At 33.1% G+C, this 10,000-nt stretch overlaps 1 long non-coding RNA gene across 1 annotated transcript in view; it reads right to left on the bottom strand.

The window, feature by feature from the left end:
- The window catches only part of LOC143017627 (uncharacterized), a 63,019-nt gene that overhangs the window by 6,289 nt on the left and 46,730 nt on the right, over positions 1 to 10,000 (bottom strand). The window contains exon 2 of the long non-coding RNA XR_012965672.1: positions 6,683 to 6,770. This is a non-coding gene — a long non-coding RNA (uncharacterized LOC143017627). The remainder of the gene's footprint in view (positions 1 to 6,682; positions 6,771 to 10,000) is intronic.

Genomic DNA, 10,000 nt, shown 5'->3' with positions numbered 1-10,000 from the left:
ATCATTATTATGTTTTTTTCGCATCCGACCTAGATATGGACCAAAAGGTCTCCTGTCGGCATGCTCCGCCTTTGTAATCCTTTGTAAAAATATATATGCTGAGTAACCTAACCATTCAAAAGAAACTCTTAGGAAGGTGTAGGATTCAAAATGGGACAGAATCTTTGAAAAGCCGTTGGAATGAATTCCTTCTATACCAAACTATTTGGACGAATAAATTCTTCAATCGTTAAGCCACACTTCACCCAACCTGAATATTTTTGCAAAGGTAATTATACGAGTAAAATATCTATCACTAAGGTGAAGGAAATAGTGAAGATAATTCTAATATCAGGAGCCACCTTCACGCTAACTAATGTCATCTGGCATTACTAAGATGTAAATCTGGAAAATGACATCCAGATGAGGAATCATGCTAGAACTTACTTTGATGATAAGACTTATGAAATGTGCTTAACTACAGTAATGTTTTGATATGATGGTTGATAACTATACAAACAACAATATTTATTGAAGTGAATATCCTAACATTTCATGAAGTAATAGAAAAAAATTATAAAAAAGATACGTAAATAGCATATAATGATAACTTAACATATAACTAATAATAAAAGAGAATCAATCAAATAATAATAAACAAACGGGCAAATGATAACAAAACAAATAAACAAATAATATAAAATAAATGATAATCGTTACAGCATCTTACTTAAGTGTTTCTCTAAATGATTCCTAAAGCTTCGAACCGAACTACATTGCACTGCTTCTGCAGGAAGTTTATTCCATTCATTGAGTACTCGGTTGACGAAGATGTTTCTACCCACTTCCAAATTAAATCTACTTTCGGACAGTTTGAGACCATTGTTTCTTGTTTGATTCTCATTCAGTGTGAAAATTTTGTCACTTTTGATGCCAATTCCCTTTAGAATCTTATATACATACATACATATATATATATATATATATATATATATATATATATATATATATATATATATATATATATATATATATATGTATATATACATGTATGTATATATATGTATATATATATATACATACTCTTACTCCGCTGGTGATTCATAACCGCTTTTGAAACGTCTCGCCCTGCTTGTCTGTCCTGTGCCACCTACTTCCATTCTTTTGGTTCTTTTCTGTATATCTGCACATATTCTTCAACACATCTCCTCCAGTCTTTTCTAGGTCGTCCAAGTGGTCGTCTTCCATGCACTCCACTATTGAGCACTTTCTTTGGCCATCTATCTTCTTGCATCCTTGTGACTTGTCCTGCCCATGTCAATCTTTTTAATCTTATTACATTTTCAATATGGGGATGTTTTGTTTGTTCTCGAATTTCCCAGTTATGTCTTATTCTCCATTATTGCCTTTGGATGTCATACACAGATACTAAAATTCTCCATAGTTTAGGTAAGGGCCCATGTTTCGCAGCCGTACATTATGACTAGTCTCATTATTGAGTTCTACAGTCTCGGTTTTGTTGTTCTAGATATTGATCTTTTCTTAAATAATTCTATTAGGCTGTAGTAAAATAGATTTCCTACTTCAATTCTGGCTTCCACTTCCTGTTTCATTCTTCCGTCACTGGTCACCTTTACTCCTAAGTATTTAAAATCTTTAGCAGTCTCTATGTCCATCCCCGCAATCTGTACCCTTTCTGGCAAATTAGACTCCCTTGCTATCTTCATTACCTTTGTCATGCTTTCATTGATCTTGAGTCCAACACTTTCTGCAGCTTCAAGAGCGCCGTCAGGTTCTCCATTTCTACTTGATTCTCTATCATGATGTCAACGTCATCAGCATACGCTAGCAGCTTCACGATTATATCTTCCAATTCTATTCCTTCGTCTCTCCCATTCATACTACCTCTGATTATTTTTCCATTACCAGATTAAAAACAGTAGTGAGAGTATACATGCTTGTTTTAGGCCATCTATTTGAAAATGTGATGTAGTTTTACTCCAACATCTCACTACGCTATTCGTGTTTTCATAGCATGCTCTTCTTAATCTTATGTACTTATGTGGCATTCCCAGTTCTTCCATTATTCTTCTTAGATATGTTCTGCTCACTCTATTATAAGCCTGTTTGAAATCGATGAACAGGTAGTTGCTCTCTATCATATTCCCAATATATATGAATATATATATATATATATATATATATATATATATATATATGTGTATATACACACATAAATATATATATACATACATATATATATATATATATATATATGTATATATATATATATACATATATATATGTATATATATATATATATATATATATATGTATATGTATATATATATATATATGTATATGTATCTATATACATGTATATGTATATATATACACATACATACACATATATATATATATACACACAAATATACATATATATATATATATATATATATACATATATATATACATACATATACCATGGCTTTTCTCCCTTACAAGAGAGGTAGCCAAAAAGGAAAAGGCATAAAATCATTCCCACCCATTCCATCCCTATATACACTCCACAACCCTCCACCGTCCCTCCCATCTTAGCACCTCCTGGATGACGGGTCATCCCTGCACCTTGTCCACTGCCCTGGGTCAGAAGCAGTGTCGCAAGACACAGCACATCCACAGCAAGGCCGCTTCATTAAATCGGCGACCCCCCCTCTCCGTCCCCCCATGCAGAAAAGGAGAAGACGGGGAGAAATCCTTTCGGGCTCGTCAAATTTTGCTCACACATACTACCTCACCCCCCATTCCCCCGCCCATTCCACCTCATGCATCACATCATCCATATACAACCATTCTTCATTCACCCTTGTATTCTGTCCTCTCCCTTCCTTCCTCAACAGACATTCCCCTCTTCCCCAAAGCCCCCTTCACCTCATCCATCCACCTCATCCTAGGACGTCCCCTCATGTTCAATCCCTCCACATCTGCCTTCCATACCTCTTTTACTAGTCTTTCTTCAATGATTCTTTCCATGTGTCCAAACCATCCTAATACTCTTTCATCAACCCTATCTCGCAACTCCCTTTCCACCCCCGTTCTTCTCCTCACCTCCTTATTTCTCACTCTATCTAGTCTAGTAGCCCCCATCATACTTCTCAGACACCTCATCTCAAACACATTCAAACTCCTTCTCTCTTCCTCTCTTATGTTCCATATTTCTGCCCCATACAGTGCTGTTGGCACAATCACTTCTTCATACAGTCTCCTCTTAGCATCCATACCCAAATGTCTATTCCTCATTACACTCCTCAATCCACCAAGGCATTTACTCACTTCTCTCAATCTACATTCTACCTTCACCTTCACTCCACCTTTTCCTGCCACATTTGCACCCAAGTATCTAAAACTATCCACTTCCTCCAGTCGCTCTCCCTTAATGCTTACTTCCAGTCTACTGCCACTTTCACCCCTTGTACATCTCATCACCTTGATTTTACCCACATTTATCTTTAGCTTTCTTCTATCACATACTCTCCCAAACTCTGTCACCAACTTCCTCAGCCCCTCCTCCGATCCTGCCACAAGCGCAGTGTCGTCCGAAAACAACAGCTGGCTCACCTCCCACTTTTCTCCATTTTCTTTAACCATCTCCAATCCCTGACCCACCACCCTTGCATTTACTTCTCGCACTACCCCATCCATGTGTAAGTTGAACAGCCAGGGCGACATAACGCATCCTTGATGAAGTCCCACCTTTACCTCGGACCACTCACTCTCTCCATTTCTAATCCTGACACAAGCTTTACTACTCTCATAAAAACTCTTGACAACTCCTAGAAGCTTTCCTCCTATCCCATATATCTACATAACCTCCCATAGTGCCTTTCTATCTACCCTATCGTAAGCCTTTTCCAGATCCATAAAAGCCCAAAAAAAATCCTTTCCCTTTCCTATAGCTTTCTCACATATCTGTCTTACCACAAAGATCTGATCTACACAACCTCTACCCGTCCTAAATCCACACTGTTCCTCACCAATTACTCCCTCTGTTCCTCTCCTAATCCTCTCAATCAAGATCCTACCATAAGCCTTCCCAACTACACTTAACAACCTAATCCCTCTGAAACTACTACATTCAGAATTGTCCCCTTTTTCCTTGTAAAGTGGAACTATAAAGGCACTCCTCCAGTCCTCCGGCACTCTACCCTCTCTCCAGCAAACATTGAATAACCTCACCAGCCAGTCCACCATCATTGTGCCTCCTTTTTTTTTAGACATTCTGAATGGCATCCATCCAGACCAGGTGCCTTACCTGCTTTCATCATCTTAACTGCTGCCTTCACTTCATCCTTCCTTATTTCTCCTCCATTTTCCTCACTCATCACGGTCATTTTCTTAGCATTTCCCACTGCAACTATCTTTCCCTCCCTATCCTCCTTCACATTTAGCAACTCCCTAAAATATTCTGCCCATCTTCCCCTTACTGCCTTCTCTTCCATTATCATCTCTCCACCTGCACCGTTTACCTTTTCTTCTCTACTTGATTCGCCTCCTCTTCCTCTCTTAATTTCTTTCCAAAACATCTTTTTATTACTTTCAAAATTTTCTGTCATACTCTTACCCCACTTCACATCTGCTCTCCTCTTTGCCTCCTTTACCTTTTGCCTTACTTCTCTTTTCTTTTCTTTGTACCTCTCATATGACTCCCTCGTCCTATTTTGTAACTAATCTGTGAAAGCTCGCTTCTTCTCTTCTACAACCTTCTTTGTTCCCTCATACCGCCATTCACTACCCTTCATTCTATTTCCTCCTGTCCTTCTTGTTCCACACACCATCCTTGCACACTTTGTGACTCCCTCCTTGAACCATCCCCATTCCTCCTCCACACCTAGCTCTACTCCATCCTTCACTCCCTCCCACGCCTCCTTCAGCTTCTTCTTGTATTCCTTCTCCTTTTCATTTTGATTTAAAGAGTTCACTCTATATATATGCATATATATATATATATATTATATATATATATACTTATATACATATATATATTATATACATATATATATATATATATATACATATATGTGTGTGTGTGTTTGTGTGTGTGTGTGTGTGTGTGTGTGTGTGTGTGTGTGTGTGTGTGTGTGTGTGTGTGTGTGTGTGTGTGTGTGTGTGTGTGTGTGTGTGTGTGTGTGTGTGTGTGTGTGTGTGTGTGTGTGTGTGTGTGTGTGTGTGTGTGTGTGTGTAAAAATAATCACAATAACGCGTGAGTAAATAATATTGTAGAAACCACAGGGAAAGTAAAATCGGAATAATAAACGTTTTCGTCTATTACGACATCCTCAGAGTACAAAAAAGAGAAATAGAACACAATATTTATACAGAAATAAGAAAACTGGGGAAGGTTATAGCCACATAAAAGTTTCGTACAATATACATATACACACATTCATATACAAATGGAACTAATAATAGTAATGATAAAAATAAAACAATAAAATAGCAAATACAAGGTAGCATAACCATATGGCCGAAACGTCCACAGGACATCTGGTACAATTAGGAGCTATGGTATTGCTTTACTATCCTATTAATTATGAAATTATCTAGTTTAAATAAACCAAGTTGATAGTGTTCTAAGAACTGCTCTTTATAAAACTGGATTCAATGATCTTCCTTTCTAAAACAGAATTACAACCAACAATATTTTTTTAACATTGTCCCAGTGAATGCTATGGTTAGTGTCCTTTACATGGACAAAAACCCCACTAGACATTTGGCCCATCCTCATACTATATCTGTGTTGATTCATCCTAATATGGCCAATATTATATATATATTGTATATATATATATATATATATATACATATATATATATATATATATATATATATATACATATATATATATGTATGTGTGTGTGTGTGTGTGTGTGTGTGTGTGTGTGTGTGTGTGTGTGTGTGTGTGTGTGTGTGTGTGTGTGTGTGTGTGTGTGTGTGTGTGTGTGTGTGTGTGTGTGTGTGTGTGTATGTGTGTGTGTGTGTGTGTGTGTGTGTGTGTGTGTGTGTGTGTGTGTGTGTGTGTGTGTGTGTGTGTGTGTGTGTGTGTGTGTGTGTGTGTGTGTGTGTGTGTGTGTGTGTGTGTGTGTGTCTGTGTGTGTGTATGTGTTTGCGTGTGTGCATACGTGTATGTATATGTATTTCTACTCAGGATAAACGCGTATGTTTGGTAAGATCTATTTATATTAAGCTTTTTATTTCTTCACATGGAAATCAACTGACTGTATTACTTTACATCTAATTTGTTTTCTGAATGAAAAATAAGCTTGCTATTAGGATGCATTGATACAGGTCTACTTCTCACAATGAGTTATCGAAGGTTAATAATCGTGTTTAATCATTGTGTTCAAATGAACTATTGTTAGTGACTAGTGGACATAAATGAATTCCGAATTGGTAATGACGTTGAAGGTATTGATGGAGACTATCGTTATATTAACAAAGAAATAATATAGGTAGCAGCAGGTAGTGTGCAATCTAAATAGCCTAATTGAAGAAATTGGAGCAACACTTATATACATTATCCTTAAGTATTTATCAACATGATACAAAATAAATCCTACACTTGTTAATAATAATATGAGAAAACAAATAATTGAAAAAGAATTTAATGATGAAAATGTAAATGATGACAATTAAAACAGAATACCTTGGTAGAGAAGTAGAATGCAGAGATAGATATCGCCTGGTTGAATCTAGTTTTGCCCATTGTAGTTTCTTTGCTCCAGTCCTAGTATCTACCAAGTGTAAAAGGATAACAAATGAAAATCTTTCCATAATTGAAATGTATCTCAAATAACATATATCAACACAAAAAATACATTTTTGAAGTTATAATATTTTGAAAATAACAGAATAATAATAATAACATATCAATGCTAATACATACAGGACTAGCAATAAGATTATAACAACAATTAAAACAATATTACAAAAAAGATAAGTAATAATAATACTAATACCAATACTAAAACTAATAGTAGTACTAATAAGAAAACTAATACTAATACTAATACTAATACTAGTATCAATACTAATGATAATGCTAATACTAATAATTATAATAATACTAATACTAATACTAACATTAATACTAATACCAATTTAATACTAATACTAATATTAATACTAATACCAATACCAATTTAGTACTAATACTAAAACTAATACTAATACTAATATCAATACTAATACTAATACTAATACTAATACTAATACTGATACTAATACTAATACTAATACTAATACTAATACTAATACTGATACTGATACTGATACTAATACTAATACTAATACTAATACTAATACTAATACTAATACTAATACTAATACTAAAACAAATACTAATACAAATAATATACTAATACTAACATTGATACTAATACTAATACTTACATTAGCACTGATATTAACATTATGACAAATAATAGTACTAATACTAATACTAATACTAATACTAACACTAAAACTAACATTAATACCAATATTATTATTAATATCAATATTAATGTTAACATTAATGTTGATATTAATATTAGTATTAATATTGATATTAATATTGATATTAATATTAATATCAATATTAATTTCAATATTGATATTGATATTGATATTAATATTAACATTAATATTAGTATTAATATCAATATTAATATTAATATTAGTATTAATATTAACATTAATATTAATATTAATATTAATATTAATATTAATATCAATATTAGTATTAATATTGATATTGACATTGATATTGATATTGATATTAATATCAATATCAATATTAATATTAATATCAATAATAATGTTAATATTAGTAGTGATATTAATATTAATATTAATATTAATATTAATATTGATATTAATATTAATATTAATATTAATATTAATATTAATATTGATATCAGTATTCATATGAATATTGATATTAATATTGATACTAATATTAATAGTAATATTATTGTTGATATTGATAGTGATTTTAGTGTTGATATTAATATTGATATTGATATTAATATTAGTATTGATTTTAATATTGACATTGATATTAATATTAGTATTAATAGTAATGGTAATAGTAATATCAATATTAATATCAATATCAATATCAATATCAATATCAATATCAATATCAATATCAATACTAATATTATATTAATATTAATATCAATTTTAATATTAATATTAAAACTAACACTAATACTAATACTAATACTAATACTAATACTAATACTAATACTAATACTATTACTAATACTAATACTAATGCTAATACTAATACTAATACTAATTCATACATGCATACATACATACATACATACATACATACATACATACATACATACATACATACATACATACATACATACATACATACATACATACATACATACATACATACATACATGCATACATACATACATACATACATATACCAAAGGCTTTTTCCCCCTACATGGGGGGTAGCCAAAAAGAAAAAGGCATAGAAACCACTCCCACTCATTCCATTTCCTTTATATTCCACTCCCCTCCACCCTCCTCCCTCACTATTATCTTGGCACTTCCTGGATGATGGGTCATCCCTGCATCCTGTCCACTGCCCTGGGTCAGAAGCAGTGTCGCAAGACACAGTACATCCACAGTAAGGCTGCTTCATAAATTCGGCGAACCACCCTCTCAGTCCCCTCATGCACAAAAGGAGAAGACGGGGAGAAATCCCTTCGGGCTGCGTCAATTACTAATACTAACACTAATACTAATACTAATACTAATACTAATACTAATACTAATACTAACACTAACACTAACACTAACACTAACACTAATACTAATACTAATACTAATACTAATACTAATACTAATACTAATACTAATACTAATTCTAGTACTAATAATAATAATAGTAATAATAATAATGATGATAATAATAATATAATAATAATAATAATAATAATAATAATAATAATGATAATAATAATAATAATAATAGTAATAATAATAATGATGATAATAATACTAACAATGATAATAATAATAACTAAGACTAACACAAATACTAAAACTAAATCAATACTAACACTAATGCTAATACTATTTATGTATTCATGTGTTCGTATGTTTCTTCAATGAATACTAACACTAATGCTAATACTATTTATGTATTCATGTATTCGAATGTTTCTTCAATGAATTTACATACAAATATATATATAAGATGATTTTTATGGCCGTCGCGCATAGGACGCGAACCTACCGCTCTGACGCCAAGAGGCTCTTGAGGCAGTGCCTTAACCCACTCAGCCACTGATGGTTAAAACTCTCTGAAGTTGTAACGCTACTGATTCCCGAGATTAGGAGAGATCGGTGCCAGCCTCCCATATTTCCTTTTTCACCAGAAAGACAACCACACTCGTAGCAGGGGATAAGGACCATATGGTTACAATGGCGAAAGCGTGAAAGAATTTTGTTCCGGTCCTTACCCTCTGCTACGAGTGTGGCTAGCTCTCTTGTGAAAAAGGAAATGCGGGTCGCAAGCAGCGATATTTCCTCATCTCGGGAACCAGTAGTGTTCCGAGTTCAGAGAGTTTTAACCATCAGTGGCTGGGTGGGTTAAGGCACTGCCTCAGGAGTCTCTTGACGTCAGAAAGGTAGCTTCGAGTCTCATGCGCAACGGCCATAAGATTATTTAATTGAAGTCACTGTTTACTAGCAAATTTCTCATATTATATACATATACTTACACACACACACACACACACACACACACACACTCACACACACACACACACACACACAAACACACACACACACACACACACACACACACACACACACACATATATATATATATATATATATATATACATATATATATATATATATATATGAATATACATACATATATATATACATATATATGTATGTATGCATATATATATATATATATACATATAATACAATGTATATGTGT

The sequence above is a fragment of the Oratosquilla oratoria genome, chromosome 32 (assembly GCF_046742065.1).
Source record: "Oratosquilla oratoria isolate Oo_2021 chromosome 32, ASM4674206v1, whole genome shotgun sequence".
Taxonomy (NCBI): Eukaryota; Metazoa; Arthropoda; class Malacostraca; order Stomatopoda; family Squillidae; genus Oratosquilla; species Oratosquilla oratoria.
Note: the sequence above shows the minus strand (reverse complement) of the source record. Positions and strands in the feature narration are given on the sequence as shown.